This window comes from Phasianus colchicus, chromosome 2 (genome assembly GCF_987193195.1).
Source record: "Phasianus colchicus chromosome 2, bPhaCol1.hap1.1, whole genome shotgun sequence".
Taxonomy (NCBI): domain Eukaryota; kingdom Metazoa; phylum Chordata; class Aves; order Galliformes; family Phasianidae; genus Phasianus; species Phasianus colchicus.
Genome location: NC_143437.1, coordinates 36,581,479 through 36,601,512, shown reverse-complemented (window position 1 = coordinate 36,601,512; position 20,034 = coordinate 36,581,479). Strand labels below are relative to the sequence as shown.

Below are 20,034 nucleotides of genomic sequence, written 5' to 3'. Positions count from 1 at the left end.
TTTCTTTCCTGTCCTTTATGACACTTCAGAAATGCAAAGACAAATTACAACAATTCACCTCAACAGCTGGTGAATTTTGCACTGATTTGCTCAGAAAGTAGCAGCCTAATACAACTGTGGTACTCAACAAGCAGCTTATGCAAAAATGTTCACTGCCACTATGAGACTATGTCATTATCATATATCACTTCAAAAATAATGATGCACAGCCTCTGTTAGTTTTTTTCATTTTAGAAGGAGCTTTTCTAAGCTTTATGCATCAGTTTACTTGTAACTATAGAAGATAATTAGTTAAATCTAAAGATAATAACATTGTAAATGTAATAAAGCTATGATTCTTCATGTCTGCTAAACAATTTCTCACACTGAGTACGAACAAAGTATAGAACATTAAACATTTTATCACAGTTCTTCATAGTAAGCAACTTCTTGCTCTCAAGACAAATACTATAAATACTGGAAACTGTTTTCCTTCTTTACAAAATCCAGGTACTGGGGAGTAAAGAATCCCAAATACACCACGCTAAAGTGCATAGTTTTTGCTAGAATTGGTGAACTTGACATAAAACATGTGAAGAATTGATGTTGATTAGGAAAATATGTCAAAAACTGTGCCCACTTCAGCAGTTGGAATCTGTTTTACACAGATACACAACATACTAAGCAGAGCAGCTGCATATGTTGATCAGCAGAAATAAGTTTCAGATAGTTCTAATAGTTCATCTTGTCTTCAACTATCAGACAAGTCTTGCTGATATAAAACCAATTATTTTCACAAGAACTTTTGATTATACTCTTATACTAAATCAGTATTTGTGTGGAAATGCTAAGTCATGGTCTGAAGCAGTGATTGATCACCTGGTGGGAAGCCAGGGCCAACACAGGGGAGACCAGGTGCATGCAATGAACTGGAGTGACCAGAAGGGGTGGAATCAGGATCCACCCCTTCCCAGACCCACTTAAGGCAGTGGAGGTGAGTGTATCTCTTGCTGGGGATCCTTGCCTACCTGTGGTCTTCTAAAGGTAAGTAGATATTTTCTTTTATTCTGTGGCTGCTGTATTTGGGCGCGTTCTCAATTGCTGGAGCTAAAGACTTTGTCACCCTGCTCTTATCGCGGTGTTTTCCATCCCTTTGTAATGTACTTTTCAACTAGGGCGTAGTGTGTTTAATTCTGCAAGTCAGCAGACGGGGGAAAAGTTTTCTTCTTCTACATTAATCTATTAGATTTTGTGTTTGAAATTTTGTGTGTCAAGCTGATCTGAACACAAACTGATATAATACACTTATTTTAAAAAAACAGTGAAGAGGATGCAAACTAAGACTCAAGTACACGTCTAACTTATGCTTTCCTGTGTGACTTTTTCTTTCTGCACACCTTCTCCAAGCTATTACAAGCATCTCTAAAATTGCATTTGTCTTGTATGAACAACACTGAAAAGCCAAACTGAAGCTGTTAGGCAAGTGAAGTCATTTTTACTCTTTATAAGCTATGCCTTGCTAATGACAAATACTGGGAGCTTCAAGAAAGAACACCTCAAATTTGGAGGAAGCTGCAGGGGAAGGTATAGAGAAAAAAATGAAGTGTTTATAAAACTTAAGTTAAATAAAAACAGTGGATTTTTTCATATCTGTCTCTATTTTTCAGTCTTAGGTTCTTTGGGAATTGGTGTTTTAGGAGATTTTTTTTCTGAATATACCTACATTGGTAAACAATTTGCCAAAGTACATTGCCTGGACATTGATACACAGCAGCACTGTGTTGCCAAACTGTAGAGCTGTTCCTGGCCTGTTGTAACCAGTCTAACAAGTAGTCTGTCTAACCCAGGAATGGTTTTGTTGTCAGAAAGGGTGAAGGACAGAGGCTGGGAATGGTTACCTTCATGTGGCAGAAATGAACATTTCATAGGAGAGATGTGGGCTGTTTTGTACCTATTGGTCGTATTGCAGCTTCACGTGTCTCAGACACACTTTTTTTTTTTTTTTTTTTTTAAACATAGTTGCAGTATAGCACTCTCTCAAATTTAGAAGGAAGGTGGTGATTTCTTCTGCTTTGGCTTTCATTTCTTTTACTTATTTCATTAAAAATTTGCCAGTTACTTCAGCTGCAGCAGCACAAACTTCCCTACAGTAAACATAAATAAGAAAAGTGAATTTCAGCGGGCTAAAACAGCCTAGAATAGGCTTCCGGTTATATATTACTATTCTCCATGTATTTCCTCAATGAATTAAGCATTGCTGCCTCAGTGATTAGTCTTTGATAAATATTATCTTTTTCAGAAAATAAAAGCAATATTTATTTGTCCTGGTGCAGTTGAATACATAGCTGTCTTTCACTAACAAACTAGACTACCAGCTTTACTGGATAATTTAATTTTATTTACAAGGAAATAAAATTCTTCAGTGAGAATAACTAGCTGTGCCTTTAATTTTTGAAAGCAACAATGAAGTAGGCTTTCAGAGAACAAAGTAAATATTTAGTGACAAGTTATATAAGGCAATTAGTTCTATAGGAAGTGCACTTTCCCCTTCTTTATATAAGAGACTCATTGTTTCTGAAGAGGAGTTTTGCCAGAATAATGGCTGTGCTACACAAATAAAAGCAGAGAATGATATTCATAAGTAGCCATCATAAGCAGTATGCAGCCATTATTGTGTTCTGTTGTGGTAAATGTTTCCTAGACTGTACAATGCATATTAAAGAGTCCCAGTTAGCATACCGCATGAGGATCTCTGCATCACAGGTGCTTACCATGTCAAAACCTCAGAAATATTTCCTCTCTGTAAGCTGACAATTCTACTAACTCGAAGTACCAACACCTTATGGCTTTAAGTCATTTTCCTCAGGGCCAGTAGCATAGAACAGGTAAATATCTAAAAACAAAAACACGGAAAAGACCAGCTCCATTTTGTTTTCTGCTGCTAACCATACCCCTGCCTTTCTTCCACCCAGGACAGCCCACAGTAGGTACTCAATCTCAAAAGCTACTACTGCCTTGTTTATGTAGCTGTACAGCTTCTTCCATGTGCAATTCAGGGTAATTAAAAGCAATTAACTCCTGAAATAGTCTTACCCAGCTATGATTACTCTTAGTGAAGTTGTACTCAGTCAATGACCTGTCACAGATAACTTAATTGAACAGAGATTGCAGCAGTCAGGAAGGCCCTTTTAAAATGATTGTCACAAGCACTGGGAAAAGAGGGCAAAGTGAAGTAATGGACACTGAAAGCTCAATATTTACAATAAAGAAGTGTTCACAGTGAGAAGTGCTCTCCTGAGGTTATCTTCAAACCTGGCCAGACTTGCTGAGGACCTCTGATATGGGATATCTTTCAGAGAGGACAAGTGGAGTGGTACAGCTTCTAGCACAGAAGCTCACAGGACAAGCAGGGATGATCTCATAAAACACAGGCTGACATTAAGACTGTCTATGCTGAAGGCTCAGAAGGATGCCTGAGAAAAGGCTCTTTCTTGTCTCTTGTTTGGGTTTGGGCTTGAGTTCTGCACATACGCATTCAGATATGCAAGCTGTAACTACATAAATGCTTCAGTGCTGAAGTGAAACCTAATATTCATTACTTCTAGAGTCATAGGTAGCCAGCCTCAAGGATAGTACTAGGTCCTTGTTTGTTCAGTTTCACCTGTCTTTACTATTACAAAGATACAAAGAGTAAATCTATATCATCTGGGATGTTCTTGCTCCTGTAATTTCTTCCAGAAGATGCTGTTTTCTTAGGAGACTTAGGACACCAGTGCTCATCAAAGAATTAAATAGCAGGTTGTATGGACTCTCTTCAGTAATGCTTTCATAGTCTTGAGATGCTTGAGGCAAAATCCTGAAACTTTCTTCGTGATAACCATGAGTAATCTGAAGAACAACTCCGTAAAAGCTGAGGCAACACCTCATCTGATTTAGAGGGCTATTTGTGCTTGAAATTAAGCTCTAGATTCAGGGTTGATCTGGTTGCAAGTTTAAGTTTGTAGTGTCTCAAACTACCAGACCCTTTGTCAGTTCAATTTATGTGATATTTATGAGCATGGCAAAATTGAGGGGGGTATTCTTTTACAGGAGAATACTACCTAAGTTTTGTGTTTAATTATGAAAATATTTCACTGTTTTATCCTAGTAATTTCACTCACAATAGAGATGTCTTTGTAATGCTATGTTTTAAACTATCTTTAGCCCTTCTGAATTGTAGAGAGAGACCGATTTTTAGGTTTAAGAACTACATTTGCAATGAAGTGAAACTTGTTAATTTTTTCCTACTGAAGCACACTACTTTATAATTAAAGTATCTTAGTTTTGTGGAAGCAGGAATGTATTTATTGGAAATGCAAAGATGTTATGATGCTGGACTCTCAAAATAAAATTGAGAAATAAGATCTCTGTTGTGATTTAACAAAAATATCATTCTTTTGCTTATTGTTGTCGGCTGTAGAGCTCAATAATGGAGATAAAAGTTGTTTCTGCTGGCACTGTTGCTCTTCATCTGTATGGAAGTACTCTCGTGATTAATGTGTCTCTTAAAACGTAGGGCAACTTCTAAAGTGTAAAAGCATTATTTACAATGATGCTGAGAAGTAGTACCATAGTTTTTTGGTTTTTTTTCACTTTTGTAGCGAAAGTCAAGAAATGCTATGCCTTTAAATGAGTGAATTCTCATCTGAAGTATAAAATAATGTATCAATTTTCAACTTGAGAATTTTGTTAAAATTACATGAGATGGGTAAACTGATTAGAAACTGATAGGAAGAAGCTCAAAACCTGTTCTGGGAAATAAATCACAATTGCATCTACCATAACTTTATACCCATCTGGATAATATATTAACATATAACATATTACAAGCTGTTCTACACATTGAGAATTATTCACCATTTTGAATTCAGAACACAGAGAAGATGGATTTTTAAACTTTCTTCGGTTTTCAAACTGTAAAAATCAAGAGACAAAGAGTATTTATGACAGATGGAGGCTCTTTGCAAGACTTTTGTTATGGAAGTGTTTATTTTCGGTATCTCAGAAAGAAAGTAAACACAAGAAGCTGTATTTTCCTTGTTGATCCTTCAATTTTAAACAGTCACATAATGTACAGTTGGACTGGAGGATCTTAAAGGTCTTTTCCAATGTTAATGAGTCTATGTAGTTGAAATCGCGTTTTGAAGTCTTCGAGCATGTTAGATGCTAGTTTCTGGGCACCACTTAGGTATCTGATATTTTAGGGAAATTATGGCATGTGTATGTGCTAGGTTCTCAAATATGGTACCTGATACGTAGCTGGTGGTATATATACATTCGATTTTACTCCTATCTTCTATCTAGGTCATTTTTAAAGTAATGTCTCCTAAGTATTTCCGTAGAAACTATCACATGTGCAAATGCATTAGTAACACTGTTGAATAGAACAAATTCTTGGCTATAAAGCATTAGATTTCAACATAGTCCCAACTGTTAGCTATGCATTTTCACCAGCAGTGAACAGGTGAAATGCTGTGCTTGTAAAAAAATAAAAATAAAAATCAGTGAAGGTGACCTGCTATTTCACAATTGCTGTGACAATATTGTTGCTAGGAAAACACCTCTCACACAATCTTCCTTTTTACCCAAACATATGGAAGTCAAGGTGCCAAATCCAGACTATACATTGGGTGTAGTGGAGCAGTCCAACCAAGATTAGCAGTGTGCTCTACGGTCCTCAAACTGATATCGATCTTGGTGTTATTGTGTTGCAAGAGAAAGATTGTCTTCCTCTCTGGCCTGACTCTAGAAGTTGGAGTCTTCAGCTTTGTCAGCATCGTGGTATAGTGGTCAGAGCTAATGGTTTGTCAGAGTTCCAGGATATCCAGAAAGGAGTGATCCTTCCTATCACAAATGACAACGCACATCACTTTATATGCAGAGGACTGCCTCTTAAAGTTTTTCTTTGATAGGAAATCCACGTGGTGCCAAATCCATGACTGCTGTTTTGACTCCAGCTTGAAGTGGTGACACTGAGTCTCATCACCAGTAGTGATGCAATCCAGGAAACCATCACCTTCAGCCTTGTCTTAGTACAGTAGCACCTGACAAGCTTGCATATGGTGTTTCTGTTTCTGTGGGAGCATTCACGGGATGCCTCAGAAACAAGTTTTGTAATATTCCAATGTTGCTACCATTGTTTCAAATGCATTGAAGCAGTTATTCAGCTCTGTGTGCAGTTCACTGTTGTAATCTGTCAGTTTGTGTGGATGAGCTGATCAAGGCACTCTTCAGTTTGTGGTGTAACAACTGTGCTGACCCATCCAAAATGTGGCTTGTCTTTCACATCATTGTCACCAGTCACCACCTCACTGTGCTCACATCCACATTTTTGGTCTCCGCAAACATTCAGCAAGTTTTGATGATGGTGCAATTTGCTCTGCATGGAAGAATTCAAACCCACACTGTTGTTTATATGCTCTTACATGTCAGAAGCCATTTCATCAGACTGCCTCTCTGCTGCCACTCACACAACAACAAAATGTAAAGAAATACAGGTGGGAAGGTTGAGCTTCTACTGCCATACTATGCCAACGTAATAAAATAGGAAGTGTTACTTTTGGAGCAGCCCTCATAAATCCAGTTTAACTATAAGGAACCTACTAAAATTTATGTATTTTAAATAGTACGTGCCATTTATAAAGCAAAAGTAAATTTGCTAAGTGAAAAATCATTACTGTATTTGTTTATGACTAGAGGTAAAAAGTCAGAGATAACTATTTAAATTTCAAACCGGGAGTTCTTGCTCAAATTGGGAATTGATTAGAGGTGAAATGCAGGCTTTCTTTAGATTGCAGGAAGTTTGCTATTAACAGTTTTAAAAAGTTAGCATTAGTTGCAAACTTCTTTGCTACAGATGAGCAGCTCCTATCTGTGGCTTCAAGTGCTGTTTTTTGGGATGTGATCTTTCCGGTACCCAATGATTCTGAGCTTCATCTTAATGTTTCAAATAATCTTTTAAATTTACAATAAGTTATCAGGTAGTATACTTAGTGTTTTTCTTTGCAGTTGGATTGATTTGTACAGTGAGTCCTACCCGAGAGATACGTGCCTTTGATTGTATCTATTACGTGAGTCCCAGGATAAGTTATTCTAAGATTTATGTTAGTGGCAGTTTTTTCCCAGCTATGAGTGAGACTAAATCTTTTCCTTTTAATTTGTTATGGGAGGTTGATAAAGCATTATCATATACAACTGAGGACAAGCTGGACTGAAACTATAGCTCTCCAGGCCCAAATTTTCCTGCTAAGCTCTACTTTATACTAACATAGAATGATTAGGTTTAATTAAAAAAGAAAAAAAGTCATTAAACCTAAAATGGAAACCCCATCACCCCTTCATTGCTTGAGGCATCTTTTCACATTGTTCATAGAGAGTGTCCTAGACGAAGAAGAAAAAAAGACAATAACTATTTTTAATTATTATTTTGATCTGTACTTGTTAAAAGAGTACTGTTGTCTCAAAGAAACATGAGTGATCAAATTCAGCAAGGATGTTGAATTTTTCTATAAAAGAAGTTGCAGTGTTTCCTCAGAAACAGAAAGGTATTAAGAAGCTTGAATTCATTTAATTGTTAATCCCTGGAAGGATAGATAAATTTCTGGAAAATGACTTTAATGAGGTGAGAAAATGCAGTACAAGCTCTCCCTCCCCCCTCAAAAAGACAAACAGAAATAAAACACAGGATATTTTTGTTCCAGGTTTAATTAAAAAAAAAAAAAAAAAATTTGTATTTACAAAGGTTTCTTTCACCTAATGGTCAGCTGTAAACACTGCAATGAATTAAGCAAATTTTAAAGAAAAAGATATAATAACAAAACAGTTGGCAGTGTGCATGAGATTACTTTATTCGTGTATCTCCCATCCAGGTGGATAGCTCCTGGGAACCAGGTTTAACGACTATATGAAGACCTACATCTCCTTTTTAGCTATACTGCAATGATCTAGTGGAGGGTTGTTAAGTTAGGGTAGTTTGGTTAGGTTGTGGTTGGACTTGATGATCTTAAAGGTCTTTTTCAACCTAAGCAATTCTATGATTCTATGAATTCTATGAAAACAGAGCAACTTTTTTGTAACGGATATATTTCAGCTTAAACGTAGGCTCAGTCATATTGGGCTCAGGCTTGTGTCATGGAGTTACTATATCAATCTATGCCCATGACAGAGGGGCAGTAGGCCACCCATGACAACCAGTACTAAAAGGTACACTTTGCCTTCTTAAATTTATCAAGATGCCCAACACTGATTTTATTCTTCCATCTTGAACCCTTTGTCTTCTGTTATTACCACACATTTCTCATGCAGGTTGTTTGAAACACGGCTCTCAGTTTTCAACTTCAAACAACTTCTCCAGGTGTTTTTTTCTTTGATCTTTTTCTTAAAGCCTAAAAATATTGTTTTCTTTTCTCTGCTATGCTCAGAACAGACAATAATCTTTTGTTTAGTGAACTGATCTAATGGTGATTCCTCACATGAACTTCAGAAATCAAATCTCTTCTAACAGTTTGCAGTACAGTTTGCCCTGAATGCCAACCTGCACTTCATTCTCACTTTTATTATCATATTAATTTTATCTATTTTTTTTCACTTTACCTTTCACTGAAACCTTTTTTAAAATGTTCTTCTAGAATGGAACAACATTATTCAGAATTTAGCAAGACACAATATTTACCCGTGTTTCCAATTTCCTAAAAACTTTTCTGTTGTTCTTGCTCTTCTGTATTTTTAACTGTCAATTAAAATTAATTTGTAGATGTTACTGAAGGTCTATAATTCCCCTCCCCCCCCCCTTTTTTTTTCTTTTTTAGCAAGAATTGACATGTTTAAATTGCAGAATGTATTTACCATTGAAACCTCTGCACAGCTCAGTAGGTTTTTTTTCAACACTCTTCTCACTCATTCTTTAGGAAGCCCTAGCTATTCTTGTTTAAGGCAGAATGAATTGTTAGTGAGAACAACAAAACGATATTGTCTTAAAGCTTAACTGTATCAAGTACTTTATAGTTCTAGTAGTTTTCTTCAATCATTTCACTTTATCATATAAAAATAAAAGGTCATTTTACTGAAAAGTGCTGTCTAAAATGCTATTCATAATTTCCTATTTATAGTTCTTTAAAATTTCAAACAAAAGTGAATGTGCAGTTTGTGTGTACGTTTATTCTTTGAATTTTGAATCATATAAGATTCATTAAGTAATCTATTTCTGATTATGAATTTTGGTGTTGAATTTACTTCCGTCTAGGTTTTCTTCCTGGCTTTTTAAAAATACTGCTTAGTGGTGTAATACATGACATGCTAGCTAACCTCCTTAATGATCTAAAGTGATCAGGTAACCCACATGGATCCTTATCTTTAAATACTTCTTTCCTTCTTAGCTCAAGATATTTCTACTATTTTTGTATCTTTTTTTTGGTCCCAGTAATTTAATACAATTACCTTCCTGTAGTGAACAGTCTATGTTCTACTTTGCAAGATCTTTCTCTAACACTTCTGCAAGAAACTTTTCCCATTTCTTTTCTGCCACTTTATAAGTCCTAATGTATTGTATATATTAAGATAAGATTGATATCATTTAATGTAATTAACACATTTCAATTACTCTAGAGGTGTATTTCATGATTGTGCATGAATATTCAGGTAACAGAAGAAAGAAAAAGGTTTTAGACAATTCATTGGATGCACAGTTTTACACCAGACAGAAAATATGATTTAGATTTCAAAAGTTAAGAGCTGATGAAAAATAAATAATGACTCATCTGTATTAAAGCTTCAAAATGTAACTTGAAAATTTAAAGCTTTTCTACTCATGTGTCAGAACAATACATTGCATTTGCTACTTTCAGATTTGTTAATATTACAAAACTACTGAGCATGAGAGGTATTAATGTTGACTTGCTATCACTGATTAGAAATTGGCATTTAAACAATGTATTAGTGCTGCTTTAAAGGGGATATCACTTTTTTTGCTGTAAATTCTGGTGTTGCCATAGACTTAGATTTCCAATTTTCTAAATATCAACCTTTACAATGGCAATCTTGTGTATCTACATGTTTTCATAGCTATCCTCCACTCACCTTTAAAACATACAGTCACTAGAAATAAGTAGCCAACATCATCTGAACCTGAGATTCAAGGCTGGGCAGAGGGAATGAAACATGAGGAAGTCAATTGCAAAATAGTGATGAGGGATGAGGCAAACTTTGAAATATTGCTGTAGATAGCTGATAGAACTGGAAAGATGTATTTATGATGTCATCATATCACTAAAATCTGCATTTCTGTTGCCGTGAAGTGATCCATGGTGTGTCCTATCATGCCTGGTAGGCACTTATACTGGCCACAAATCAGTCTGGTAGCTGCTGTACAACTCATTCCTAATACTGAAAATATCACACAATTTGTTTGTGATAACTGCATTTGGGTCCTCATCAGAATACAAAAATAAATTTGGCTAATCTGTGTTAATAAAACCTAAAGTCTTTAGTGTTGTGAATACTCTACTGAATAAACCAGTTAATGTTTTCAAATGCTATAACTCGCTCAGCATGTGTCAGGAAAAACAGTAACTCTAGTGTATTTATACAATTTTTATGTGCCTGAATAATCCCATTCTTTTCCATATGTTTTCTTCACAGGTGACAGTCTTGAGCCCAAGCCTGCTGTTCAAAATAAGTTGATTTTGTGCTCTGTCTTGGGTTTCAGGTGAGGCTGACATACAAGTGTATGTGGTTACATTACTGCCAGATTTCAATGTAAACACATCCTAAAGATAAAAGTTTTTTAACTTCTCTATTCCACTCTAGAAAAGTAGGATATGAATTTTTCTAACTCCTCGAGTATTAAGTGGTGCACATAGTGGCAGAAAAATAAAGACCTACATTGCAAGATATGAAGGTTCAGATTTGAGGCTTGGACCTGGCATCTGTTCAGATTTTATTCCATGTTGGGGGTACATCAGGTTTCACACTGTGGTCTCAGTGCATCTAGGGGAAATCTTAACCATATCACTGCCTTGTTATATTATCTAAGTAAAATAGTTTACAGCATTTAAAAGTTTTTTTTTTTTTTAACCTTGTTCTGAGGTAATTTTTACCATAAATAACATATTTATATTCCTGACAAAAGCCAATGAAAACCATTGCAAGCTTCTCATTTCCGTGCTTAGACACTTAACAGTTTTCCCCATTCTTCTTGTAGTAGTAGGCATCTATCCTTTGAGAGTCATTTACTCTAAATGGTGAACACCATTGTGACTCTAAGTGGGAGGTTGTTCTGGATCCACCCTGTGTTCCCAGGACAATTCATGCATTTCACATTAGACAGCATAAGAGGCCTTGAAGCTAATCTCTTATCTAATAAGCAGTATACACTGGTTTCAGATAGCATAAAATGCAGAAAAGTACTGTTTTCAGCTTGCTAATTAGGCTGTTTATTTTGTCCTCTCACTTTGTTTCAGGCCCTTTGGAAAAGACGTTTTTAAAAGCAGGCTTGATAGAACTGAATTACTGTTTGGAAAACTTTCCCTAAAAATTTTCTTTACTTCTTTCTGCTTGGGGAGACATGGTTAAAGGTAGGAAAGGAAAACTAAGTTAGCATTCACTGCTGATGATATGTGAGGCAATCATAGTATATGGATTAAAACAGTTTTTAACCTCCAGCGGAGATCAGCTACATCCTATTGCCTCCTCTCCTTCTTTGTTAGAATGTTTCAATTTTTTTTCAGTCACATTCTTCCCTGAGATATTACTTACATTGCTGTTCTGAAGAAGTAATGTAGATAAGAAAGCAGCATGAAAAAGTGTTGAAAGGAGAAAGAAGTAAAAAATCTATTCATTTTACCTTATCTAGTAAGTGCTTGATATACCATCTACATATGTTGTCTGTGGTGTTTCCCTATCTGCTCTAAAAGATTTTGGAGCAAATGATCTTTGAGAAGAGACTAGAAAGCTATAATTTGGTAAATGTGAAAAAGAGGTGGAAGGAAAGGGTCTTTTTGTTGTCTTCTACTACTTCATGAGTGACTATAGAGAAAGTGGAATGAGACAAATAAATTAAAAAGTTAAAAATTATACATCTTTTTAATTTGTAAATTATCCAAAGTTGGCAGCAGCATTTGCTGGAGCAGGTCCTTATCCTTTATGAGAGTTTTGCACAGAGCAGCTTGGGATGGGCAGCTCAGCTCACAGCCTCTGCCTCACATGGACTGCACAAAATAAATCCCATCCTACATTTCCGAGTCTCTTGCAGAGAAGAAAAACTTAGTCTCATGAAAAGAGGAAGGATAACAAAGGGTCTTTGCAGGGGAAAGGTGGATGTTACAGTAGAACTTCAGCAATTAAAAATAACATGAGTCACCACTGCCTATAAATAAGAGACTCTCACTGTCCACAAAGGTAGTCCAGATGAACTCGATCTATACCCTATTTGTGTGAGGTATAATATCTTCATCATCAAATTAATTGGCACTGTTATAACTATTCCTAGGTACAAGAGTCCTGAAATTTATTATTAATTGAAACTAACAGCTTTATGTTAACTAATTTCTACCTGCTTTGTTTTTCAAACTTTTAACTTGCTCTGTACTCATGTGCATTTTGGGATCTTAGCATATTTATGTAGTGTAAAATATACGTTTCCAAATGATATCTAATATAAAAAGAAATGTTTTGCTTCATGTTTTTATCTTTATGAAAAGCAATTTTCTGTGATCATTATATGCTTTTTCTGTTCAGGAAAGTTTCCATTGTACAAAATCCAGTCCGTGTTTTTATGTTACAAATGACTTTTCTAACCTGTTGAACAGAAATACTTCATTTGCAGGGCAATGTAATGGCTACATTGATTTGTTTTATGCAGTAGATTGCAGGAGTATAACGATATGAAAGTTTGCTGGCTTTTTGATAGCCTCAAAGCTTTTAATAATCACTTGCAAGGGAAAATAAGAGTAACCCTGAAATTGTAGAGCCAAAAAATAAGCTAGACAAAAAGCCAAACTTTTGTTAGAATCACGGAATTATGGAGTGAATTAAGTTGGAAGGAATCTTAAAAACCAACTAATTTGAAACCCCGCACCGTAAGCTAGATCAGGTTGTAAAAAGCCCCATCAAACCTGGCCTTAAATATTGCCAGGAGTGCGGCATCCACAGCTTCTGTGGACGACCTGTTCCAGTGCCTCACCATGCCCATAGCAAAAAATTTCTTCCTAATGTCTAATCAAAGTGTACCGTCGTCTTGTTTAAAAACATTGCCCCTTGTGCCATCACTACACTTCCTGATAGAGTCACTCCCCATCTTTCCTGCTGGCCCCCTTTAAGAGCTTGAAGGATGATATAATTTATCCCCAGTCTTCTTTTGTCTGTGTTGAACAACCTCTTTTCTCTCTGTTGGAGAAGTACGAGTACTTCCCTCTAGAAAAAAATATAGTTTTGTTGTTAGCAGGGTCATACAGTCAATTCATTTCATCTAACCTTAAGAAACCAGATTATAAACATTGGATTTATTGCATTTAGGTCTTCAGGCTGATATAGACTTTTGTGGCATCAGTGTGCAGAAAAATATGGATTGTGGCCTGAAGAGGCGACTAGCTTTTGAGAAGGAGCTGGAAGAAACTTGTTCGTGAGAGACTGTTCTGCAGCTGTAAGTAGGTATCCATGCTTTCTGTGAATGTCCTTGCTTATCCTGATACAAGACTCCTTATTGTCTCCTGCTGTTACATATACAGCCATAGTACTAAGGGGTTGCACGGGCATTTTGCCAGGTGGATGTCACTGGTGTCTGCTGAGCATAATACCAGAATGGATGCTGTTATCAGCCTGCTGCTACTGGTAATGAATACTTGATGGAGACTGCTGGCTGCCAGTAACTAATTACTAGTAGAGTACTAGTAGTTACATGAGTACCTCGCTATTAAATTAATGGATATTAACTCACAACTGTGTACTTTCTTCAGTATCAGTAAACTTTACACAGAAGTGCTAGCGCTTTTGCATTACACACCATCAAACTTCTGGAATTACATCAGCTTGGGATCAAGTGCTTAAATTTTTATTTCGTTTCTTACCACATAAGTAAAAATGTTTATGACAAGAGTTCTCCTAACAGGATTTTACAAGTTGGAGTCACCAGCAGCAGGAAATCACCGATATTTTTTCAGATTCTTGTGTAACTGGAGATACTGATATGTCCTTCCCTGCTGTAAATAAAATAAAATAAAAATAAAAAAGGCAACAATACAGTCCAGAAGACCACAGATGTGTAATGTGCGACTCTTGAAAGGACCCTGCCTGCCACAAAGATCCAGTCAAGTCTGCTAAACTAGCTGCATACTTTCCTGACCTCGAGTATCTCCCTGGTATAAAAGCAATCTGAATGTCCTATGAGAAAGAATCAATCCTATAACTTTATTTGCCTTTCATATTTTTTGGAAGCAGTTAAGAATGGGGGGGGGGGGCAAGTCATGGTGTATATGTAGCATTGGGCTCATTAAAGCAGATGTTCTGATTCAAAGTTTGGTGTCAGCGTTGCTGTGCTATGAGACCTAGGCTCGGTTTGACTGACAGAGTGAAACGCGTGAGAAAGTGCTGGAGCTTGAGCCATACAAGTATGACTAGGAAGTCACAGAGTTGCAGCCATTGCATCTGTAGCAGTTAATATCTATAGGATTCAAGACAAGCCCCCTGACATGAAGAACTAAAAAAAATAAAAAAAATAAAAAAAATAAAAAAAAAATCCAAAGGGTGGGGGAGGGGAAAGGCAACAGGAAAAAGACTTTAAAGGGATCCTAAGGAGGGTAACTTTACAAAAGAAAGTCTCAGGGCTGTTCTGTGTTCAAGGCTGTGGGGAATGCTCATCCATCCATCTCTGCTGAGATCTTTTTTCAAGTCTGAGGAGCAGCTCTGTGTTTAGCCTTGCACCTTGTTGGCCTCCTATTGCATGTGTTAGCTAATAAGTAACTGCTCTTTCTTTGTGCTGTGTACAGCCTGCTTGCAAAGTATCCTTGCATATGGTAAAAGATGCCTGAACCAAGGTGACTCGCGAGGGAGGGTAATGTATGCTATTTAACGTTTAAAGATTCCTGTTGACTTAACTTCAGTGTTTGTGCTTCACTATAAATATTTTAGTTATTTGATAAAACATGATCAGAAGGGAATGCAAAGGGAGTTAATGGAAAGGGACAGAGGAATGGAGAGGAAGGGAGGAAAGCAAGGCAGAAGTTGAATCTCGCATGTAATGAATACAAGTGCATTTTCTTTTACTGCCAAAGAAAATTTTTTGTGTAGTATAGCACAAAACAAATAGCTCAGTTTCTTTTACTACAAGCCTTCATGGAGCGTGGAAAATTCCAGATACATCTCATTAGCTTTTCTGCATATATGTCTGTAATTATGAAGTGCTATGATTGATCATTTTCCTTTTTCAAATTATTTTATAATGCAGGAAGATTTGATTGACAAAAAGTACAAAAGGAATAATTTGCTTTGACTTCATAGATATTTCCAACACTTGGGCTGATGTCCATCAAGATCATTAAAATCAATTAAGCAGTTGAGTACAGGACATTTATTGTTCTGTCAGATAATCAAATAGGCCCTTTCAAATCTTCCATAACTTTAGGGATAACAGCAGACAGTTTAAAGAATTACACTTTCATAGAAGCATTGCTTCTATTTCTGCATACAATGTCTTTGATTTTGCTAGGTTTATTTGTCTCTTTAAAGGTAAACTTTTTTTTTGAGATTGGAAATATAGCATGATCTCTAAGATAGACATTCAGTCTATATTCCATGTCTAGTATGAAGAATAAGCTGTATGAAAACTGAAGCATGTCTGATTTCCTTACTCCAGTCAATTTCACTGTAATTGCTAAATATTTAGTCCACTAACGGTTGGCCATTTGTAGCTGCAGCTATATTTAGAAAAAAGGAAAAAAGAAATATTTTTATCCAAATAAGAAAGATGTGCCCCATATCATAGCTACGTGGCTGAATCACTCAGTTTCAGTCATTGCAGTACTGAAGCAGGATCTCTGAGGAAAGACAGATTGACAAAACCCACAGGGCCCAGAATATACATTATCGTAATAGTAACTTAGAAATAGGTTTAACCTATTTGGTGAAATAGAATTATTTCATATGAAACATGTCTCCATTCAGGAACCATAAATTCAGAGTTAGGGCAGTATTTGCTCATATATGCATTGCACCTCACAAATAGGACTTAGAGGCATCAGCTGTGTTGATTGGTAAGTGTTAAGTGACTCTTGTGCTTTTTGTTATTTAACAGCTGTGGCTGAGCATTGGAGAATCTGGTGATAATCATGCTGGAAACAAAGGTTGAGTGAAGAACAATACCACAAAACTTCTTTATAATTGAGTTTAATACTGATGGAGTGGAAAAGGAATTTCCTAAAGTCAATATCTACAGTTATGTTCAAACCTAATCTGTGGCCAAAGAGGAAGCATGCTATTCATATGGGTATCAAAGAGTATAAATGAAAATGAAAGTTTTTGATCTCAACTAGTTCTTGCTGAAAATGAAAGAATAATAACAGAAAGAAAGCATAATAGCAAATTCATACACATACATCCTGCACATGCTACTACTTACCTTGGGGTTATGTTCTCTTTTTCTCTATTCCAGCTGTGGTGTTTTTTTTTGGTAAGTCATCAATATCCTCATCAAGAGGAAGAACATGTTCATATTGATGGTTGCACCTCACTTGGGGTTCTTATATGCTTGCAAACGTACACCTTGATCTTTCTTCATCAGTCTTCAGCTCCGTGACGCATCCGTATTGATTATATGTGGTGCCCTTTATGTATGGTAAGTGCAATTTCTTTGTTCTCTTTCTGACCTCTAGTTTTTCCAGCACCAGGGCTCTATTTCTTTGTCTAGTGAGGAGTTGATATCCACAAGGCAACCAGTGTCAGGTTGTGCTCTCCCTCTTGTATTTGGTTCCCACTCTCCTCTACATTTGGTGTCTCCCATTCTCAAGGCCTGCTCTATCACACCAGACCTGTATGTCTCTGAAGGATGTTATTATGATAGCGACATAAAATCATGTTAATAGAGTACAAAGGCAAGCTTAACAAATTACTCAGACACTTGGTAACTAGGAAAAATGTTATAACTAAGCCACATTAAAAGAAAGTTGCCAGTTAGTTCAGACAGAACAAACCGATAGTCCTCAAACCTGAGGACTTGCAAACTCAGTACAAATCTTATGGCCCTTTGCAACAAGGTAATGCTTTAAGCTATGTATAAGTCCAGCAGTATATCCTCTAAAACTAGCAGTTTGTTCATCTGACAAGATGTTTAGATCAATACTAATATATGGTCTGCCTCCAGTGAGAAATAATTACCTGTTTTTTTTCTACTGAAAAGTCAAATTAAATTTGTTTCCACATTCAGTAGGAGGGCTCTTAAGCACTGATTATAGTGTAACATAAAATAAACTGTCATAAAAGGTGTCCACAGTAAAATAACAAAATATCATTAATGTATGTAGTTTCACTTATGTGACGAGAGTAAGACTAAAAATAGCATAATAGTTTTCCTAATCCATATTGTCATATATATTTACTCTATCATTGAAAGCATACGAGTAATTGGTTAACACTTTATTTGTTATTTTAGGAGGAAGTGCTAAATTTCTATAGCGGCATTGTTAATGACGATACTCCAAATTATGCTGTTCTTCTTCTAAATTAGAAAGCTATTACTGCCTCTTTTTTCTCCTTATGTTAACGAAAACATACCTGACCTGGCTGCATTTTTCCCTTCTATGAGCAGCAGCAGGACCCCATCACCCCTATGAAGCAGAGGCTCAGAGATTCTGCATTCCTTGTGCCTTGCCACCAGCTCTGGCTGCCAGCATGCCCTCTTATGATGATTTTCTTTAATCCTCTTTCTTGCATAGGTGGGGACGAGGTACATTTCTGAAAATAGTGTGATGCTGTCGAAGTGAGAGGTTGAAGTTAAATATCCTGCACCTATTTGGCATGCTATAAGAGCTTGCTAGGAAGAGGCAAAATTTTAACAGCTGAAATTCCATTGCAAAAATGTTTTTCAGCATCATTTTTTTTCCCCTATCTTCTTGATGTGTGCTTCAAGAACCAGGGTAAGTTTGACTCTGAAAAACTGTTGACTGTCATCCTATATGTGCTAGCTCTCAGATTTCACTACCACTGCTTTCTGTCCTAGCAGTGATATTCCTAAGTACGTATGAACAACATGTCCTTCATCAGAAGGCATTAATCAATATCAGTAAAGGAACAAGCAACCTAAGGTATTTCTGTGGTCCACGGTGTCTTTCCGCTGTACCTCAGCACCCTTTGAAGTCCCCTTATATATCTGGGAAGTTTTATAGCCATGTGATAGCAGAGAAGGAGAAAAGCACTTGCCAAAAGGCTTAAGAATACTTCAGAATCAGCAGCAATTTTGGTATTCTCTATCTGGCCTTCACTTGATGCTCTTGAAACTAGAAGGGTACGAGAAAATATTCCTGGGGAACAGAGGAGCTTTGGCAAGAAAATTCTCTCTTAATACTCATGAATTAGAACTATTTGTTTGTTTTGTGCAACACAGCACTGATGAAAAATGAAATGCTGCATTGGCTCCTTTTTCTCTATGGAATAAATATTAGAAGGGTTGGTTTGCAGTTAAACTGTCTGATATTTTTCAGTTCTTACATTTTCGCATTTCAAATTGCATTATATTTTCTTCATAGAACCCATGGAAAGAACACCTGCAGGTGGAAATCCATGTGGAGAGAAATACGTGCATATCTGTTTTATTGACATGTTTCTAACAAAACCAAAACGATGCTGCCAAATGTCTGCAGTAAGTGTGGGATTCTGGTTTGCTGTAGTGCAATTGCCACATCTGAACTATTTATTCTGAACTGGGTAACAATTAAAAATATATATATATGAAAGATACAGATTTTTATAGTTCTAAGCGGCTACTGTGGTTTTCAGTGCTAAATTTTGGTTATTCTGCTGCGTCTTATTTTTCTAAGCTTAAATTTCTTCCAGCTCTTTACAGTTCTTCTTGCTGAATTAGAAATTTGACATCTTATGTTATAGAGTACATATTACATCCTTTCATTTCTGTACAGTTTGTTCTATCTAAACCACTGGGTAATCCTGATTCTGCATATATCTAATCTCTCACTTAACAGCCGATCAGTATTTTAATTAACCAATCTGTTGGCACAATCATTTTCATTCATCTTTTATATTACTCAGATGACAGGTCCTCAAAAAAAAATCTGTTAGATTTTTAGATGTTCTTTAAAGAATTGAGTTAAATAAATGTAACGTGGTACACATAAATTTGTAAATGACAGTGTTATGTACAAGATCCTTATTTTTGAAGTACTGTATTTACATTCTAAAAAATCTTTACACAGAGCAAAACTGAAGCAAAGAAATACTCCCTGTTTAATTGCATTTCCTCTGCTGTTTTTTTGTTTTTCTTGAAAAGTGCTTCATAAAGAGCTCCACAGAATATTTCAGAGCAAAGATTTATAACAGCGAACATAATGGTAAATGATAGCAAACTTACATATTATATTTGACTGTTCTGCAGTAAATAGGGAATGTGATATAAAATCCCAATGGAGAGTGTATCTCTCTTATGCGAGATTTCTATTTCCCAATTTTAAAAAATCATGTGGTTGTTACATAGAAAAAAAGATATTTTTTTTTCCATTTTTATACACAACCACCTCCTAAACAAAATCTGGATATCTTGCTGCATACTGCAACTTCTCAAACTTTTCGTTAAGTAAAGGCACGTTGCATAATTCTTATGGGAAGAAATTCTGCTTTTCAAATGAACTTCCACTTTGAAAGCATTTTTCCTTCTCATGCAACTTAAATAGAAACAAACAAAGAGAAAATAAATGGCTGTAAGTGCTCATTAGCTGGAAGTCAAAAGGAATACATAATTTTCATATATATATATATATTTTTTTACCTAAGTCCAGTTTCAACAAAAGCTTTGTTTGTATA

General features: G+C 36.1%; 1 long non-coding RNA gene across 4 annotated transcripts; it reads left to right on the top strand.

Moving 5' to 3' along the window:
* The first annotated feature begins 957 nt into the window (after positions 1-957).
* LOC116232903 (uncharacterized) lies at positions 958-19,531 on the top strand. Of its 4 annotated transcripts, XR_016464679.1 has the most exons (6): positions 958-1,023; positions 10,654-10,720; positions 13,528-13,658; positions 16,658-16,840; positions 17,937-18,137; positions 18,747-19,531. It is a non-coding gene; the product is annotated as an uncharacterized LOC116232903 (long non-coding RNA). The 4 variants fall into 4 exon arrangements; XR_016464681.1 differs by lacking the exons at positions 16,658-16,840; positions 17,937-18,137; positions 18,747-19,531 and adding exons at positions 14,997-15,061; positions 16,301-16,651; XR_004167821.2 differs by lacking the exons at positions 16,658-16,840; positions 17,937-18,137; positions 18,747-19,531 and adding an exon at positions 14,120-14,621.
* The last annotated feature ends 503 nt before the right edge of the window (positions 19,532-20,034 follow it).